General features: G+C 40.5%; 1 long non-coding RNA gene across 1 annotated transcript; it reads left to right on the top strand.

Moving 5' to 3' along the window:
• The first annotated feature begins 14,891 nt into the window (after positions 1 to 14,891).
• LOC149209258 (uncharacterized) lies at positions 14,892 to 15,270 on the top strand. The gene is made up of 3 exons (XR_016252200.1): positions 14,892 to 14,969; positions 15,060 to 15,136; positions 15,245 to 15,270. It is a non-coding gene; the product is annotated as an uncharacterized LOC149209258 (long non-coding RNA).
• The last annotated feature ends 5,472 nt before the right edge of the window (positions 15,271 to 20,742 follow it).

The raw sequence follows: 20,742 nt of genomic DNA, 5'->3' as shown, positions 1-20,742 counted from the left end.
TGGCCAATGGGACAGACTTAATATGCTAGGGGGTGACAGCTGCATTACTGGCAGACTGTCAATGGTTGGGAGGAGAGTTATGAGCCCGGTCCCTTGCCCATTCCAGGTCACACATTGTTGAGTGTTTTAATCACCAAGGTTGTTCAACACATCTAAAGGGTTCCAACTTACCTATCTGCACCAAGTTACAGGATGGCATGGATGACAAGTAGAAGTGGGTTATGCGTTGTTCTTTCTTAAAGGATTTATGGCCTAGTTGCATAATACTGGAAGCCATGAAATCCAGTGTCATATCAACTCTGCTATATCAACCTTTTGACTAGCTTAGCTTATTAACTGAGGTCACTATGGCTCTATTCATAAGGTCTGATTGGTATAAGCTCAGCATTGCATTCGATTAATATAGTAGCCCTCACATGCACATAGTAAAGATGAGAAGCTGGTAATAATTTCGTTGCTGGCTTCCTTTGCTAATTACACTATTATCCCGTGCATTCATAAGGTGTTGCAATGTTATGTATGCTGCCACCATAGCAATTTTTATTAGTTGCAAAAAGTGCCAATTGCTGATATGAATTTGCTGACCATGATAGGGTTAGTTTAACTATATGGTTACATAACACGCTGTCATTATTCTTGGTGTCATGTGGATCCAATCAACTCCACATTGAGTTTGACACGTGGTCACCTGAATTATGCAGCCCTTGTGTTCTCATTCAGCAAAATACATCTTTATAACATCAAGTTGCTACATACACTTACATGTAGGCACAACGTATGGGCACTGAATGTTTATGGTTAGGCATGGGGATATGTGTAGCCATTTATTTCAATATTGGGCATGAGATAGGGTGCAACCTTGGTCACATTAATGGGTAGAATGTGGTGGGTTAACAGAAAGATGTTGAGTACATAATCACAGGAAAAAGGCATTGTCACAAATACATACTGCGTATTGTGGTTGGATAATGTGTGCATGTAATCATTACTTAAACACAGGGCGTGTTGTAACACACAGCCCTCTTGTTCCACCACTGACAACAAACCGTTGTGTAGCTTGATATAATGTGTAGTAACATGTGAATTGGGTCTTGCACTCTCTTTCCACTATTCAAAATTTTCCCTTCAAGCAAACACTGCCTTGGCACCAATAGTAAAAGGGCCTACCTTACCTCGCTCCATTTGTTTAAAGTCTACCTCAACAAAGTATGTGTATCAGCCATAAGTTATGGTGGACTCTTCCTTACAGTTATCCACTGGTTGAGAGAGTTGATGAGGTTCACCATGTCAATCTATTGTTTCTGGTGTACCAGATTAAATATGTCCCCTTTCTTTTGAGCCTTTTAGACATAAATTATTGGCCTTGTATTCATTCTTAAACTAGCTGCAAATATCCTCCCCATTAAACATTGCAAATTAAATAACCCGAGCTTTTTATTTATGTTGGATTTAAAGGAAATTGTGTTGGAATGAATCCAACAAGTGTTCTTCTGGTTTTGGTTACCTCAGAAACAAGCCCTGGCTGTAACTTAATCAGCATTTGCTGGTCAGATCCCATATCTTACTCTTAGTCCAGGGGTGTTTTAGCTGTAGCTTTCAGTATTTTCCATCAAATCAAAAGCAGTAAGATAGTGCTAGGAGAATCTGCTTTTAAGGTGAAACTTTCACTGTTTTTCATCAAATCAGAAGCAGGGAGACGATGGCAGAAGGATCTGCCTTTTGTTCTGATCAAACAAATGTAGAGCTGGATAAAAGGTAAGAGCTTTAATACAATGAGATCTAGATCTGTGCAGCCCACCAGATATTAAATTATTATGCTGAATGCATTTGAAAATTTGAATTTAGACATGAATTTATGAGAATGCAATTTTATTATTTAAAAAAAAATGATTGCCACTCCTTGACTCTTGAAGGAGGATTGTTACAAGTGGTATCAGAGCCCACGTTTCAACACTGGGCCTCGGGGTGAAGATAATTAGTATGTTAAAATAATCATACATATGTGGGGTTTTCTCAACAAATAGTTTTCCATGCAGAACTATTCAACTTGGAAGGACCTTTACTTGGTCTTGGTATTATGATTAACGGAGTTCATAATAGGACTGTGACCATACTTAAGAATGAGGGTGGCAACAGGATATGCCATCTGGTACAGTAGGAAATATATTTGTGAATCCCAATTTTAATATAGCACTCCATGGATGGCTTTCCAATTCATGTATCACATCAATTTGTTCTTTTTCTACGAAGGATTTCAGAATGGAATCAGGAGCACATGCTTCTAGATCAAATCGAACAGATTCTTAGTAAGGACTAGAACCCAATACAACTACAAACTTGTGCCAAACCTACAATACAAAATTCCAGCATGAAGGATTGCCATAACCAATACACTATGTAAGGGTGATACTTAGGCCTGAGAACAAGAATACATCTCCAAATTTCTTACCTCCAACGAGAATTAACGCTTCAACTGGATCTTATCCCAAAGATGGATGTAATTTTCTTAGAAGAACCTCCAAATGGTTTTGACATTAGCATAAAAAGTGCAGAGATATTTCTAGTGTCCAAGTCAAGTTTCAAGTCCATTGTATCTGTGATACAAAAAATGGGTGCTATGTGAAAGGCACCGGTAACTTAATCCTAATGTGAAGCTAAGGAAAACAAATCGTTGTTCCCTCTGTTACCTGGATTGTAAAGCAGAATTGAACAGAATAATATATATATCTCTGGTTAATAAACAGGTTTCCTGCTGTAGTGATTAGGTGAAATCTACTACATTGATTGGAGCTGTAACAAGAGTGATTTTCGTGATGATGTTGCCAAATCTAGCTCACGTAGCAGTAGTTATATAAGCTTTGAGAGGCCAACTGTAGACGGGAATCCTGAATGCTCAATTTCTAACAGGGATAATGGCTGCCTGGTGCTGAGTGATGGGTTGCAAACAATGCTTGGTTTACTCTGGAGACCCAGAGAAATAAAGTTGTGCTCTACAGGAAAGACTTCTTTTCCTGAAGTTACCTCAGTGGCTTCCAAAATGTATACAGGTGATCCCGAGCCAAGTACACAAATTGTACCATTTTGCAATTCAAGTGCTAGTGTTCCATAACAAGGACACAAATTGCACCATTTTGCAATTCAAGTGCTTGTGTTCCATAACAATCCAACCGAATTCCTGAAGCAGTAATAACCCTAGGATCCTTTGCCAAAGAACTCCCAATCATCATTCTTTTAACATGAAAACAAATGAGAATGCCCTTAAAGAGAGAAGTGGATGCCCCATACTCAAAGCATGATCCCATACTAGTTAATACAACGAGGGAATATCTTGACAAATAGTTTCATCTCCAGGTTGTCTGCTGCCAAGAAAAGTGCCCAGAATGGACCTTTTCCTAATGCAGCAAGTCTCTTTACCAACTGTCATTCACTTCTTAGGGAAGGGCTACTCAAACATAATTAACAACCACAAATAATGAATTTCCCTGGAATATGTGCAAAATTCAGAGATTGTCTAGAACAAACTATTACAAAATGAATCTAGAGTGAGGACAAGTGGCTATCATGAGTCATGGCTACTCAGAGATTGGGGTGCTGCTGTTCAGTACTGTAATATTCTCCTTATTTATCCTGGAAACCTGCATCCCTGATTTTAATTGAGGGCGTATGTTCTTGTACAAAACTGGGCTGCCTGCAGAGGCTTAGCCTCACCTTGTACAAAACTGGGCTGCCTGCAGAGGCTTAGCCTCACCTTACGTCTGCCCTCTTATATAAATAGAGCAAGGAGGGAGCCCGCTTATACATTGTTTTGACCATATTATCTTAGAGATGAGTAGCACATTGGACATGCTCCTTTTCTTGCCACTCTTCATCACCATATCTTCCTGTCCTGGGATACTAGGTCTTGGAGCAGTTCAAAGTTCCACTATAGATAATATTTGATCCTAAAGGAGGCAAGGAAACTGTGATTGTGACAAACCCTAAAGGATCAGAAAGCATAGTTCTTTTAGCTCTTGTGAGAGAAGAAAACTAGGTAGCAGTGAGGAAACATCCTGGACACTTCTGGAAGGGCAAAAAAAAATAAAAATAAAAATAAAAATTTAGATGTATGTCTCAAGGAGGTATGCCGATGAGAATGGTGCCCCTAAAATAGCACAGAATGCAATTAGCGGCCTGTCAGTGACTCTCATGCTGACCCTAAGGGAGATAATTGACCGAGTAGGTGTAGGATACAGACAATTGAAAAGCAAAAACATGCATTCAACAGGATTGAATGCCATAGCTAGACATCTGCATAATGGTTGTGGGAGTGATAATTCTGTATATATATATATTATATATATAAACCAGCATTTATTCTCATATAGTAAACTATGGTGCTGCTGATTCTAAACCCTTTTTTGGGTGGGAAGAATATAGAAGCTTAGAATACAGCTAGCAACATGAGAGAGACTTAGCCAGTTCTGCTACATTTTCTTCTGTAAATCCCATTTTCTCAAAAGCTCAACTAGCTCCAAAATCTCTTACAGCCTGTATTAGCCCCTTAGAGCCCACCTATTCTCTCCATCCCAGAGGAGAACCAGCTTCAGCATTCAGTCTCTTCTCAACACTTGGAAGAAGAATGGCATCCCTATATACTTGCTGTTGTTTGTCAACAATTCCCAACAAACTAAGGAGGCCACTCTTACCTTCCTTCCTCTTTTTGTTGAGTTTCTTGGCAGCAGCCTCACAGAGGCAGAGCTCTGATCCAGTTCCAATCAAAGATGAAGTCTGGTTCATCTTTGCCAGAATTATCACTTATCATTTATCACATACCCACACCCTCAATTGTTGTCTCTGCCAGGTTTGCAGCCAATTTTGCCCAGACAGTACAATTATAGATGGTCCTTCTCTGTATCCAATTGCTACTGTGTATGTGCCTGCTGTTTCATTATCATCACAAGGTCTCAAGACCAACAAATTCGGCACAGCTCACAGACCTGCAAGACGCTCGATTGACTGCTGTGTTGGACCATCTTCCACTATATCAATTGATTCATGGGTTAGTAGGTACACCACTCGAGTATGGCTGAGAACAGAGAGCCTCATAGAATGCTTCATGTAGTCTGAAAATACAAGGAAAATTGATATTCTTCAAACCATTCATCTAGTCATTTATCACAATACCTACATTTAACAAAATCCAACCATTTCACCTGTATTGAAAGTGGCTTATGTCGATGGAAACACGAGAAAGGCCAAAAAATCATACCGTGCACCTTTCTATTCAAATACCATTATTTTAGTCTTCTAAGTACAACAATTTGCACCAGTTCTGGTGTGTGAGACATATGGATTAAAACATCTCCAATCATTTCCTAACACACTGGTATTCCTAAATATTGTTTCTGTGTGCTGAAATTACTTTTTAGAGCCACTTTCCTAACAAAATGATCAATTTATCTTATTTTCTAAACTTTTAATAATCCAGCTTAAGTGACTTAACTTGTTCCCAACCCAAGATTATTTAGCCCAAAAGCTAGTACTTTTAGAGTTCAATATTAGAAATGCTGAAATCCTTCTCTCGAATCACTCTCATAACAAAATGAATAGCTTAGTACTCTGTTCTGAAGAATCAAGCTCTACGTTAAACCCACTCCACTTAAGTTTTAATTTATAACACCCTCAATTTCCTGCTGATATTGTAATTAGTTATATTAATGTTGCCTAGGAGGGAAAGTATATGTAGAATGGATTGACCCTGGAACAATATGTATCGTATTTTTATTTCAATAAAAATGTCAAACCAGTGGTGAAGGATGGAGCATTGATATAGACCTTGAGCCATGAATGGGAGATGGCAAGAATAGTCCTTGCAGTGGTGAAGGATGGAGCATTGATATAGACCTTGAGCCATGAATGGGAGATGGCAAGGCAGAATGGTAGAAACTTTGCCTACTGAAATAGTCCTTGCCATAATTATTTTGCCAACCTAAAATTGTAAAACCCAAGTTACAAGAAATCAGTTGGTGGATTAATTGGTAGTTGAACCAACAACTTCTGCAATTACGAGTAGTTGGAATTTGTACAAACCTGACCCAACAGTATGGGCAAAGTACCCATCCAAAAGTTTCTGAGGTGACCCAAAATTTTTGGATATCACCATTAAATTTCATGTTGAAAGGCCAAGAAGGCTATGGAACATGTCCCAGCTTTAGGACTGCTATGAAGCATAGCCTTGCAAGATCAATTGGGGAAGCATAAAAGCTATGAAGGAACTTGGGAAAAGCTATGACTTTTTATTTTAGCTGATAGGAAATCTGTGAGGGCTTTGTCTTCAAGAATTAGGACTAAAAATCTAGCCTCCCCAGCTCTTTTGTAACGGGCTTTGCAACCTTAGATCTACCTACATTAAGCCAAGTGATAGGTCTCCCTCAAATCTTGCTGGCCATGAAGTAAATTGGCCTTGATCTCAAATGGGCTTCTCTAATAAAGTTTGGTTACTAGCATGCCCTTGAATGCTTCATAAGATAGACACTCACTCTTATAGGAATATTATGACAACTATTTGTTTGGTTACTAGCATGCCCTTGAATGCTTCATAAGATAGACACTCACTCTTATAGGAATATTATGACAACTATTTAAATTCATCAGAAATTTAGTATTGTTAAGAGGATGTACATATTCACGACCAATTTGGTAGCTTTAGATAATCCCAAAAATGATATTTCAATATTGACCATCCCAAAGCTCCCAAAGTTTAAAACAAAAAATTGTTATTATGTTACTACGTGCAAGTCCCAGAAATCCATGAAAAATTAGTGATTATGATTAATTCTCATGAACTTGGGAAAAGTTATGACTTTTTATTTCAGCTGATAGGAAATCTGTGAGGGCTTTGTCTTCAAGAAGTAGGCCTAAAAATCTAGCCTCCCCAGCTCTTTTGCATTTGATTAGCAAGGGCTTTATTTAGAGGATTTATTGCCCCAACATATGAAGAAAGGCGGGGCGAAACAACTGATTAGGTTCACTGAAATGGACGAGAGGAGATGGACCCTAGTTACCAACTTATTAGAGAGAGAGGATATGGCCCCCAGGTGAGAAAAGAGAAGAAGGACACGTTCATTCATACCGGACTCTTTTGTAACGGGCTTTGCAACCTTAGATCTACCTACATTAAGCCAAGTGATAGGTCTCCCTCAAATCTTGGCTTTGTCTTCAAGAAGTAGGCCTAAAAATCTAGCCTCCCCAGCTCTTTTGTAATGGGCTTTGCAACCTTAGATCTACCTACATTAAGCCAAGTGATAGGTCTCCCTCAAATCTTACTGGGCATGAAGTAAATTTGCCTTGATCTCAAATTGGCTTCTCTAATAAATTTTGGTTACTAGCACGCCCTTGAATGCTTCATAAGATAGACACTCACTCTTATAGGAATATTATGACAACTATTTAAATTCATCAGAAAATTAGTTATTGTTAAGAGGGATGTACATATTCATGACCAATTTGGTAGCTTTAGATAATCCCAAAAATGATATTTCATATATTAACCATCCCAAAGCTCCCAAAGTTTAAAACAAAAGTTTGTTATTATGTTACTACGTGTAAGTCCCAGAAATCCATGAAAATTTAGTGATTATGATTCTTTTCTCATGAAATTGGTCATTATGATAATTCTTGCCCTAGAAATCCATGAAAAATATGAACAATCTAGATCAGAAAATGTGTTCAGGAAGATATCACTTAGATCTTGGTGCACAAAATAATATTTCAACCAGCAACGAACACAAAGAAAGCAAGGCTAATGGTGTATCACTCATGCCATAAATTTGAGTGATGAACTTTTCATATGAACCTTAGATCAAGCTACCTACCTAAACTCTCAACCAGCTCCTTGAACAATATGTCTAATACACTGCATGTTTTGTTTTACTCTATATGGTCATAGAACACCAAGGACGGTGTTCCCCTTAAGGGGAGGAGTTGTAATGACCCTAGTCACCTCGCATAACATGTAGATGGCCTTGGTCAAGATACATTCATGTATATAATGTAAAGGTTGTCTCAGCCACCCTGCACTTGTATGGTAACTGTAAATATTTCCTTAGTGACCATATTGAATAATAAATGTACTTATGTTTGTACTGTTGATTTGGGGTAGCATCGAATGTGCTCTAGCCATGAAAATTGGCGGAGATTGGCGGAGAGGTTGAAACACATGAGATCTCCAAGACCTAGAAATCGCTTCCGGAAATTCCATCCGGATGAGGAGTTATTAAAATAATTAATATTTTTAATGGGTTCCTAAGTTTAAACTTGGGAAAATAAAAATATTAATGGGCATTAATAAAGATAAGGATGAGAAGCTTCTAAGAGACAAGGATCAAGTCTGTTTTAATCTTAGCCATTGATTAGGGACTTAATTTCGGCCGTTGATTCAACAACTGGAAAAGTATAAGAGAAGAACTGAGGGTCATTTGGAGATAAACCAGCAGATACTCAATATTCCAAGGAAAATCGATTTTTCAGAGAAGGAAAATTGATTTCAGAGGGAGGGTTTGCAGGGTGGAGGAAGAGGGGGTGATTAGTAGCAGTCAAGAAGCTTAGAAGGGGTGACGTAGGGACTTTAGAGATAGCGCAAAGGGAGATGCAGTGAATGACACAATGAAGGACTGAGTAGCGCAGAGCCAAGCAGGATGATTCAGAGCTGATGCAGTTGGGAAAGGAAGTCCTCTAGGGTGTTAGAAAGTCTCGGAGAGAAGTCTTAGGTGTTTTCTCCCAGTGTCTATGTAAAATCTTTCTATAAAAGTGATTGTTGCTGAAGATTAATAAAACCCTCGTCTGCTGCACCGGTTTTCTTTTTCCGGGGACAATTGTCCAAAAGTAACTGTGTTGATGTGTTTGATTCTTGTGCATGTATTTGTTTCTGTATAATGGTGTGATATCTGTAGTAGAAATTGTTTTAATATTTATTGAAGAGATTTCGCAAATAACTTATTGGAAAATAAGTAGGTAAAATAAATCAGTTATTGTAGCAATAGAATTTCTGTTTATAAATTTTCACATGGTATCAGAGGAAAGATTCAGAGACAGGAAGGGAAAATCAATTATGGGTCAAGATCACGATGCAGAGACGTCCACGTCTGGAGACTCGTGCAGATTTTCAGAAGATTTTGCATAAGAGAGAAATTTCGATTTCTCTATGATAGCTTCTAGATTGGTAGAAGAAACTGCTTGCGTAGCAAGCTTTGCATCATCATGGGTATGTATATAGACAATGGATCCTCCTGGCATAGGACAGGAATTTGGGAATGTTTCTCAGATTATCAGGAGGAAAGAATGATTTTTCAGATCAACCATGGGGTACAAGGCAAAGTATACTCCAACAGGGAAGGGTACGATAGTTTTTCAAAAGGAAATAGGATAGCTATTCCGAGCTACCAATGTGCTGCATGTGCCAGGACTGGGAATGAAATTACTTTCCGTATCTCAACTTCAAAGCAAGGGCTTTGACCTTTTCTTCATTAAGGAGAAAGTATACGTCAAACACCTGAGTTGGAAAAAGAAGGTACAGATCGGAATCAAAAGTAACAGGTTGCAGGCTTGCAGCTGGAATCACCAATGGCACTGATAGGCAGTAATGGAGACAAGGGTTTGAATGAACTATGGCATAGAAGGATGGGACATTTGCATCATGGGGCTTTGAGGATTCTCAGGAAAACTGTAACGGGAGTTCCAAATCTTAGTACAGAACGAGATCAGTATGCAGAGGGTGTGTTCTAGGCAAGTATGCCAAAGCAGTGTTTCCTAGAAGTAAAAATAGGGCCAAGAGTGTACTAGGACTGATACACTTAGATATCTGCAGACAGATGTCCACAAAAGCTCTTAGTGGTGCCGAATACTTCGTCACCTTTGGTGGGCGCCAGTATTGTAGCAATAATGCTACAACTCCTGGAACTCCCTTCTTTAATTTTATCAACCCGGTAGTTCGTAACAAACTTGGAAGCGACGGTGCTGTATGCACAAGTACTAGCTCTTGCCGCAGCTGTCACTTGGTCAGCTGGCACAAGTCCACTAGGAGCTTAAGCCAACTTCTATGAGCTCTTAGAAGAAGCTTTTTAATTGATGGATGAAAGCTAACTCGAAGGAAGCTAATCTAATTGCGAAAAGAAAATGAAAGCCAAAAAGGAACGCAAACCCTAGCAAACCCTAATTTTACCAGCTAGTCCTACTGACGCAAAGGAGAGCATGCAAACTACTGAAAGAGATGCCATTACTTCTAGGAAGGTAAAATGCATGTGTCTAAGTTATCACTATCTAAAGAAAACATCTTTTTGTATTTTTGATTAAGTTATTAGAATTATCATGCATGTGCTTTTAACTAGCTTTTCACTGTGCAGAGGTGGATCAAGGAGGAGAAGCGCTTGGGAAAGGTTGGGAAGGTTCAGAGAGGGTCTAAAGGGTCCCTAACACCCTTCCAGAGAGTCTCACAAAGTTTGGCTGCCAAGAAACCGTGTTTATGAGCTTCTACAGGAAGTCTGCAGGGGTTCTACAGGATGTTCAGGATTTCTACAGGATGTTCTGTAATTCTTCTACAGGATGTTTTGAAATGGGATTTTTGAGGATGGGTGATTGATGGAAGATGCATGGATGGTTATGGAGGTAGGATGGGGGTCTGAAGTGACCCAGGAACTGATGGATGGAGTGGTGAGATGATATGTGGAAGGCTGATTTGGCTTTAAGGTAGTTGAGACAACAATGGAGAAGAAGGTAGGGTTACGTGGGCAAGAGGATGGGTGTGAAGTGAGAAGCCTAGATATGGGATGAATCAGATGGCTCTGATGAAGCTTGACCATGTGAGTGAGTGATAGAGATGCCCTGCACAATGCACATTCAACCGAATCAATGAATTCTTGCAAACAAACTAAGTCCTAGCTAACTTAATCTAACTGTCAATGAAATGAATAAACAACAGCCTCGTTTGGAAAGAGAACCATGTACATCACGTGAGCAAGAACATTCCGAAAGATCTAAATGCATGACAAACTCCTACCAATCGATTCCCAAACATAAAAAGCTACTTTAACCAACAAAAACAACCAAAATAACAAAGCAAGATCTAAAGAGCAGATTTTATTTTAAGAACGCAGCAAACACACATAAAGATAAACAGGGGAGGTACTGGGCGCTTGAGATGGGCCCAACCCCAAGAGCTACAGCCTCCCAAGAGAGAGATTTAGAGCTGGTGCAAAGCTGAATTCATCTTTATTAATCAAGAATGAAGAGTTACATCAAAACTGTCCACAAGGAGAGCTTGAGAATGAGCTGAAAGCAAAGCTAATCTATTGCATACAAATCAAATTACAAAATGACTACAACAAGACTATGAAATGACTAACTACCAGCTACTATCTACTGGCTAACTAGCTAACATCCACTGGCTAACCAAAATGAGGCCCTAAGCCTTCTTATTTATACAAATTGAGGACTCAACAGTCCTCCTAAACTTTAGGGACTCGGCTGCCCAAGACTTGTAGTTAACAGCAGTCCTACTTGACTTGCTTGGCTGCCCTTGTGCTGATTGATTCGGTGGCCCTTGAACTCCGAGCTGATGGTGGAGAATTCGAGGTAAGGGCCCATAAATGAAGGGGACACCTTCCTACAAATCCTCTAGCTTGTTCTCCCACGAATTTGGTTGCCAAGTGCTCATTAAGACCTTCAATTTTGTCTCCAAGTTGACCAAAAAGGCTACACAAAGCACCCATTAGAGTTGTTGGCATAATGACTAACCAAATTCACTCTATTAACATAAATATAATCAAAAACATGCAATAAACTAATGAGAATGGTGGATTAAGTCAAATTAGGAGGTTGAATGAGCCCAAATAATTGTCCATTTTTGGGGCTCATCAACCTTCATTGATGACCATTCTAGGAAGACTTGGATCTATTTTCTAAAAAACAAGGATGAGGTTTTCTGTCGATTCAAAGAGTTCAAGGTTCTAGTGGAGAATTTGACAGGAAAGAAACTAGAAGTGTTGCGCTTAGACAATGGTGGAGAGTATGTCAACAGGGACTTCACTGATTTTTGCGCTAGGGAGGGCATCAAAAGAGAGTGGACAACTCCTTACAATCTGGAGCAGAATGGAGTAGTAGAAAGAAAGAACATGACTATTGTGGAAGCAGTTAGGGCTATGATGTATGATTAGGATATGCCAAAATTCCTGTGGGCAGAAGCATGCAACACGATAGTTTATGTCCAGAACAAAACTCCTCATAGGGCATTGGGCAAGATTACTCCAGAGCAAGTCTTCACTGGGAAGACACCTGAAATTAGTCATTTTAGGATATTTGGGAGTCTAGCATATTGCCGTATCCCCGAGGAGAAGAGGAAGAAGTTAGATCAGATTGCAGAGAAATGATATCTTGTGGGATACAATGAGAATGCTAAGGCATATAGAATCTATCTTCTAGGGAGCAAGAAGGTAGTAGTTCGGCGAGATGTGAAGTTCATGGAAGATAGGGCCTTCAGAAAATCTCGATAAATGCCTTCCGAGGAGCAGTCAAAAGACGAGCCGTTGGTCAAACCTTTTCAACCAGCGGAAGCCAGTACTAGGAATTCTTCTTTAGAACAGGAGGAATCGAAGGAAGAGGAAGAGCTAACAGATGCACCTATTACCAGAGGAAGGACGAGCATGGAACTCCGACAGATTCTACGGGATGCAAAAGATTTCATTGGTGCACCCAGGAACAGTGAAATGGAGCGAAGACAGCCAGATAGATATCAGGCCTTAGTAGCTCAGGTTGGGGAACCTTCCAGTTTTTAGAAGGCCGCTCAACATCAAGTTTGGGTGGATGTGATGGTGGAGGAATACAACTCTATAATGGTGAATGATGTCTGGGAAGTATTGCTTAGGCCTCAGGGTAGATTAGTGGTAGGTTTGAGATGGATCTACAAGATCAAGTATGCTGCAGACGATAGTGTGGAAAAATACAAAGCGAGGTTTGTGGCTAAGGGTTATGCTCAGAAGGAAGGAATAGACTACGAAGGGACCTTCGCTCCAGTAGCCAGGTATACATCTATTAGAACCGTGATATCTCTTGCAGCATTGATGGGGTGGGAGATTCATCAGATGGATGTCAAAATGACATTCTTGAACGGGGTGATATAAGAGGAAGTATACATTGAACAACCAGAAGGTTTTGAGGCACATGAGAAGAAATCTCATGCATGTAGATTGAAGAAAGCCTTATATGGGCTCAAACAGGGACCTAGAGCATGGTATGGTCGAATTGATGGCTACTTGCAAAAGACGGGGTTCGTCAAGAGTGATGTAGATCCAAATCTCTACTATCTCGTTGTAGAGAACGAGCCTCTAATCCTAGTATTATATGTGGATGATCTCTTAGAACATTGTCATGCTTTATGTTGCACTGATCTTCATTTGTTTTGCATTTTTTCTCTCATTATTTGTAGTTTGCTCTTGGTTTTGTTTGTTGATTGTGCCAGAGGAAAGGAAGGCGGTAGAGAGAGAAAATGCAAGATATGAGATGGAGGTTATCATTCCTAAGTGAAGGTGAATTGCGTTAACTATACACAATGTACTTCACTCAGAATTATCTTTCGTTCAATCATGACTCTGTTTACTTGCTTTTCAATTTATTATAAGTTTTATATGTGGTTTCATACTCACCATATTGATTTGCTTTGTGTAGTGAGCAACTGCAATTGTATACTCTGTGAAGTGGTGAAGATACCGTAGACATTCTACATACGCAGGACAGATGATTGGTGAACCATATTTTTTGCGTACATAATAATATTGTGCTTTAATACATTGAAATAAATCTTGTTTACAAAACAATTTATCCTTTTGTCATGGCATCGGGGTAGTATATTCTTGTTAATGGGTGTGAGGTTTGAGATTTTCCAAGAACTTTGATATGAAATAAAGGGATGCAGATGATTGGTGAACCATATTTTTTGCCTACATAATAATATTGTGCTTTAATACATTGAAATAAATCTTGTTTGCAAAACAATTTATTCTTTTGTCATGGCATCAGGGTAGTATGATCTTGTTAATGGGTGTGAGGTTTGAGATTTTCCAAGAACTTTGATATGAAATAAAGGGAAATTTTATACCGGGGTTCACATTTTTAGGGCTTATTGTTCATGGTTGTTGTTGCTATATCATTAGCTAGTGGCGTGTAGGTATTTGTATGATCAATTATCGCTCTGTATATTTATTATTTAATTTGTCATATGGTTTATTTGTGATATCATATATAATAATACTTTATGCAGTGAGTGACTACAATTATAGTACCTGGGATGGTTGAGTGGAGAATATACATTTGGCAATGCGGATGCAACATAGAGAATGGGTGAGTCATGTGGTTTTCCAACAAAATAGTATTATATCATTTGTTTGCACGACTATTTCCCATTCTAGCATGGTTCTCAGGTAGTACTACTCAGTTAGTGGTTTGACATATACATCGAATGGTATCTTTAAATTTGTATGTTTTCTTGCTCCACATCACACACACCCCCCCACACAACATGTCCTATATAGAAGGTAGGTAAGGTCGAGCAAGCAAGCATCTTGACCCTTCAACCAATCATCCATCATGCTAACATACAACACTATTGCCTTGTGGACCCTAGGATATTGGGTGTTCAACATGTTTAGATAACCTTAGATTCCTTTTCTGAAAAAAAATTACCTCTTATGAAAACATTGCTTATATTATTTTTAGAAGTACATCTAGTTTTGAAAATTTATATTCGTTTGAGATTTAACACAATATAATTGTACTCGAACTAAATTGCATGACAAGTTCATTCATTCAAACTCTCTAGTTTAATTTTGATTAGAAATCTAATATTTTATTGTGTACTTATTGTAGATGGCTTGTTCCAGTGAACATGGATACATGAAATACAAAATGGACTCTCACATTTTATATAATAGTCTCAAAGAAAGGTGTGTTTCTTAATATGACTAATTATTGTATTCGACTCTCTAGTTTAATTTATATAACGATTTTAATATCTTATTGTATATCTGTTGTAGATGGCTTATTCATATGAGCACGAGTAGGTGGAATACAAAAGAGAGCGTCAATTGTTACAAAACAAACTCTAGGGGAGGTGCGTTTCCAATTATGAATAATGATTGGTTTTGAAGTATGTTTACCATTAATAATTGTGTGTGTGTATTTTAACCTTATTCAACCCATTTCTTTTTTTTCCTTTCAGCGGAGGACAACACATTGTAGGAGAGATGATGTGTAGTGAGGATGTTTGCAATTTTTCTTTGTTCTTGTTTGCATATTTTGTTTTGTTGAGTTTGAGCATGGCCATGCTGTGTTGTATTCATTTTCATTTGTTTTGCATTGTTTTCTCGTTTTTTGTAGTTTTGTCTTGGTTTCATTATTGGGTTTGTTGTATACTCGTTTTCCTTAGGTTTTTTCACATTTTTTGAAGTTTGGTTTTGGTTTCATTCCTTGGTGTGGAAAAGGAAATGAAGGAAGTAGACAGAGAAAATGGAGTTTATTCTTCATAAATGAAGGTAAGTCAACATACCTATATGCAGTACATTTCACTTAAAAGTATCTTTTGCTAATTTATGGCTCCATTTGTTTGTTATTCTATTTATTATGTGTTATCTATGCTCTCATAATCAACTATATTGATCTTCTTTATGTATTGAACAACTACAATCGCACAATCTACAAAGGTGAAGTGGTGAATATGCATTGGACATTCTGCAAATGTGGCACAGAGGATGGGTGAGCCGTACTTATCTTCTACAAAATACTATTGTGCTTTAATACCCTGAAATATTTGTTGTTTGCACAAAGTTTTATCATTTTGTCCTAGTTTTGAGGTAGTATTATATGGTTCATGGGTGCAAGATTCAAGATTTTTCCTAGAACTTTAATATGAAATAAATGGAAAACTTATGTATATTTGTTATTTGAGCTCTCATGGTTTATTCATGATCTAATATATAAATCTTTCTTTGTGTAGTGACTACATTTGTAGTGTTTGGGAGGGTTGAGTGGAGAAGATACTTTAGGCAATTTAGATGCAACACTGAGGATGGGTGAGTCATGTTGTTTTCCAACAAAATATTGTTATTATTTTTTTTTTGTTTGACGTTTTCTCCTTCTAGCATGGTTCTCGTGTAGTACCACTCTATTAATGGTTTGACATATACATCAAATGGTATGTTTAAATTTATATGCTTTTTTTTCCACATCACACTCACATCCCCACACAACGTGCCTTAGAGAGGAGGATGGTAAGGTCGAGCAAGCAGGCATACTGACTCTTCAACTAATCGACCATTGTGTTCATGGACAACACTATTGCCTTGTGGCCTGTTGTAGCGGCTACAACCACCCTCCAAAATTTTGCCTTACCCTGTTTTGGAGTCTCCCTACCAACCTTACACAACACTTTGTCTTGCTTCGGTAAGTACTCAATCTTCAAGTGTTTTCCTTGCACAAATTTAGCCTGTCGATCACAGTTGATCCATTCCCCTCATAGGCTGCTCACCCAGACTTGGTCCAGCTGCAGGCTGAGCCACTCCCCCTTGAAAATTGCGCATTTCTGTAGGGCAACCAGCCTTCCCTCTAGGAATTGCGCAGTCCTCTCTGACAGCCTGCTGGGCTCTAGGATTGCGCAATCCTACCAACCAACCCTCCCAGTGGGATTTGCGCAAATTTTCCCAACAGCAGACTATTTAGCCTAGGATTTGCGCAAATCTGGGCAGTAGTCAGTTGCTCTGCCCGGAAATTACGCAAATCTCTTAGGCAGCTAGCCCAACTCCCAGCCAAAAATGCACATTTTTCTCCAGCAGTCGAGCAGACTCTTGCATGTGCAATTGAGTTGACCGGTTCCCTCCGGGACTGAGCAAAACAAACTTGCATGCATGGGCTGCTTCTCCCAAGGCAGCATGCAAAGGCATCCCTTGTTTCAGGGGTCTATGTTTAGTAGTTGGAGGTCACATGCAAGGAGCAATTCCAAAACCTCCCACCAAGTGTCGCTTACCCTAGATTTGTGGCATGCACGTCACAACCTCGATGTTATCAAAAGTCATCAATCGGATGATGCAAAGCTCATTCCTCACATCAACCTTGCAGCTCTGACATCCCACATCACATGTAGGAGTAGTCGGCACATTCAACTCAACTGTTTTGGGGTAAGCCCGCTTCCCATGCCTTGTGCTGCATTTCTGTCGCTTTTTGTGTTTTCGCTTGTAGGAGTACTGCTTGCTGTCATTTACATAAATACTAGCTTGTCTTAGCTCTGTTTCAGTTTTCGTTCCTATCTCACTGCTGTCGCATGCATGAAACCGTTTTGCACGGACGTTCGCCCAACCAGCGAACTGCCTCACCCACATGCATGTTTGATCTATTTCTTGAATCTTTCATTCATGTTTTGCATGCACTGTCAATCACTTTTGCTATCACTTAGTGTCGCCATGCAGTCATTGACTTGCTTTCAGTCACCCGTCGATGAGTTGGGCCATCCTTGGTCCAGGCTCTGCCTTCACCAAGGCTGCATTGCGCAATCTGGGAAAGGAAGGCTCACCTTCCTCTCCAGATTTGCACATTCTTGCCCGACACTGGCCTCCAGGATTGTTTTGCGCATTTCTAGAGGATAGTGGTTGCTTGGCCCAAGAAATTGCGCAGATCTGTGCTTAGGCCAGCAGTCCTTCCCAGCTGGAATTGCGCATTGTGCAATCCCAGCAGTTAGTAGCCAGACTGGACTGTGCATTGCGCAGTTCCAGCAGTCAGCCAGTCTCCCAACAACCCAGATTGTGCCTTGAGCAGTCTTGGCAGTCGGTCTCCCGACCTCCCCGGTGAAATTGCGCAACCTTCATGATAATTCACCCAGGTATATTGCAAGTCAATTCTCATGTTCATTTTGGTTTTTGACTGACAAATTGGTTGCTATGAGTGTTGCCATGTCTCCAGGTATCGCAGGTGTTCATCTGCCTCTCAGCAGTACAGGTACAATGGTTTCTAGGAGAGCAGAGACGAGGACACCATTCAGAGCATGCTCGGGGATGTAGTCGATCAAGTGTCTATGAATTTGCCTACTCACGAAGACAACAAGTTGTTCGTAGACAAGGACATCAAGCGACAACATCACATCGAGTAACATCATGAACAACAGCTGAAGATAGCATACCAAATACAACGAATGCGAGAGGAGGGTTGTTGACAACACAAAGGTGGAACAAGGTTCCAAGCTCAAGCAGGTCCATTGATGATGAAATCAACTTTGGAGACTCCGACTATGGAGTGATGGCGCTACATGAAGATCGTGCAAAGGCAAAAGATGTAACAAAGAAGGAGTTGCATGTGCTGAAGCAGCAGCTGAAGAAGAACATGAAGTTGCGCAGACAATGAATCAGTGCAGCAGGATCAGGAATAATAGTGGGTGCAACGTGCACTCACAGATGAAACTGCGCCCGGACAAGTTAAAGATCCATCCCAACAGCTAATACGGAGCAGACATGGTGAACAGTGTGGTTGATCGCATGCAAGGGATTCAGCAGCATGCATGTCATTGTGCGTGCAATCCAACCCATTCAACATACTCACCAAGGCGAAGACAAGAAGCAAGTCCAATTGGAGCCGAACAGGTACTTCGACAAGTTGATGCGCATGACCACCACCAGGGTATTGTCCAGGCCTGCTGGAAGTGGAGCAACACCAGAGATGAAACTAAGACTCTAACGACTATACTACTTGTGCACCTATATACCCCTCAACCCCAATCGAAACAACTGTGTTGCCTTGGCTTGGAATGTGTGTCAATCGACCAAGATTTTGGCAGATGCTACATCTTACAATCAAACTAGTGTGAAGCCAAGATGAGCTGAGAGCTGAACAATACTTCCAGAGGTGTTAGACTTGCTTTTCACGAACAAGGTCCATTTAGAGAGTTGGAGTTCTACCAGTGTGTCGCCAAGTGTTGTAGTGGCTACAACCACCCTCCAAAATTTTGCCTTAGCTTGTTTTGGAGCCTCCCTACCAACCTTACACAACACTTTGTATTGCTTCGTCAAGTACTCAAGCTTCAAGTGTTTTCCTCGCACAAAGGCAGCCTGTTGATCACAGTTGATCCATTCCCCTCATAGGCTGCTCACTTGGATCTCTAGCTGGAGGTTGAACAACTTCCCCTTGAAAATTGTGCATTTCAGGAGGGCAACCAACCTTCCCTCCAGGAATTGTCCTCTTTGACAACTTGTTGGGCTCCAGGATTGCACAATCCTGCCAGCAAACACTCCCAGTAGGATTTGCACAAATTTTCCTAGCAGTAGGCTGTTTAGTCCAGGATTTGCCCAAATCTGGGCAGCGGTCAGCTGCTCTGCCCAGAAATTGCGCAAATCTCCCAGGTAGCCAGCCCAACTCCCAGCCAGAAATGCGCATTTTTCTCCAGCAGTCAGGCAGTCTCTTGCATGTGCAGTTGAGTTGACCAGTTCCCTCCGGGACTAAGCAAAACAGACTTGCATGCATGGGCTACTTCTCCCAAGGCAACATGCAAAGGCATCTCTTGTTTCAGGGGTCTATGTTTAGTAGTTGGAGGTTACATGCAAGGAGCCATTCTGAAACCTCCCACCAAGTGTCGCTACCCCTAGATTCATGGCATGCATGTCACAACCTCGATGTTACCTAAACTCATCAACCGGATGCTGCAGAGCTCATTCCTCACATCAACCTTGCAGCTCTGACATCCCACATTACATCTAGGAGCAGTCGACACATTCAACTCAATTGTTTTGGGGTAAGCTCGCTTCCCATGCCTTGTGCTGCATGTCTGTCGCTTTTTGTGTTTTTGCTTGTAGGAGTACTGCTTGTTTGATTTCTTTGAACGCTTGTTGTCGTTTACATATATACTAGCTTGTCCTACCTCTGTTTTAGTTTTCGTTGCTATCTCACTGCTGTCGCATGAATGAAACTGTTTTGCACGGACATTCGCCCAACCGGCGAATTGCCCCACCCACATGCAAGTTGATCTATTTGCTGAATCTTTCATTCATGTTTTGCACGCACTATCAATCACTTATGCTATCACTTAGTGTTGCCATGCATTCACTAACTTGCTTTTAGTCACCCGTCGGTGAGTCGGGTCAAACTTGGCTCGGGCTCTGCCTTTTACCAAGGCTACATTGCACAATCTGGGAAAGGAAGGCTCACCTTCCTCTCTAGATTTGCACATTCCTGCTTGGTACTGGCCTCCAGGACTGTTTTGCGCATTTCTGGAGGATAGTGGCTGCTTGGCCCAAGAAATTGCGCAGATCTGTCCCTAGGCCAGCAGTCCTTCGCAGTTGGAATTGCACATTGCGCAATCCCAACAGTCAGCAGCCAGACTAGATTGTGCATTGCGCAGTTCCAACAGTCAGCCAGTCTCCCAACAACCCAGACTGTGCCTTGAGCAGTCTTGGCAGTTGGTCTCCCGACCTCCCGGCCAAAATTGCGCAACCTTCATGATCATTCACCTAGGTATGTTGCAAGTCAGTTCTCATGTTCATTTTGGTTTTTCGACTGACAGATTGCTTGCTATGAGTGTTGCCATGTCTCCAGGTATTGTAGGTGTTCATCTGCCTCTCAGCAGTACAGGTACAATGGTTTCCAGGAGAGCAGAGACGAGGACACCGTTTAGAGCACGCTTGGGGATGCAGTCGATCAAGTGTCTCTGAGTTTGCCTACTCACGAAGACATCAATCTTAGACA

The sequence above is a fragment of the Pinus tabuliformis genome, chromosome 1_2 (genome assembly GCF_031772625.1).
Source record: "Pinus tabuliformis cultivar Carrire ecotype Pingquan chromosome 1_2, CPIR1, whole genome shotgun sequence".
Taxonomy (NCBI): Eukaryota; Viridiplantae; Streptophyta; class Pinopsida; order Pinales; family Pinaceae; genus Pinus; species Pinus tabuliformis.
Note: the sequence above shows the minus strand (reverse complement) of the source record. Positions and strands in the feature narration are given on the sequence as shown.